We start from the raw sequence: 528 nt of genomic DNA, 5'->3' as shown, positions 1-528 counted from the left end.
ACAATATATTTACCTTAAGACTGTTCTGAAGTTCTACAATAGCTGTGTTTTTCTGCTAGTAAACATTACTTTGTTTTAATAAGAATATATTTTTTGACAAAATATGCATAAGCACCTTCTAACTTAAACCACCACAGGCTCTAACCCAAGCAATTCAGCATCTCCAGTGACTTAACTTTTTTAAAAGGATAAATCAAAATATACAAATAAAAAGGAAAACAATGTTGATAAAGTAAAAGACCGACACTAACATATACCCAACTATATCCATGAAGATGTGTTATACCAGAAATAAGACTCTTCACACACAACATTTGAAAAAATAGGATTTTAGTGGCTTGTGTGTCTAACCATTTAAATATGTAGTACATTTCCAAGAGAGCTGAATGCTGCTATTATCTGTGATCACCAATAATGTGCATCACTGGCAGTTCTGCTCTGTTTGTAGCTGGCATTGGAATTACGTATTCAACTTTCAGACATTTAAAGAGACCATTTAAAAAAAAAAAAAAAAAAAAAAAAAAAAAA

The sequence above is a fragment of the Gavialis gangeticus genome, unplaced genomic scaffold (assembly GCF_001723915.1).
Source record: "Gavialis gangeticus isolate Ggan-Ray unplaced genomic scaffold, GavGan_comp1, whole genome shotgun sequence".
NCBI classification, from domain to species: Eukaryota; Metazoa; Chordata; order Crocodylia; family Gavialidae; genus Gavialis; species Gavialis gangeticus.
This window is presented reverse-complemented; position numbering follows the sequence as displayed.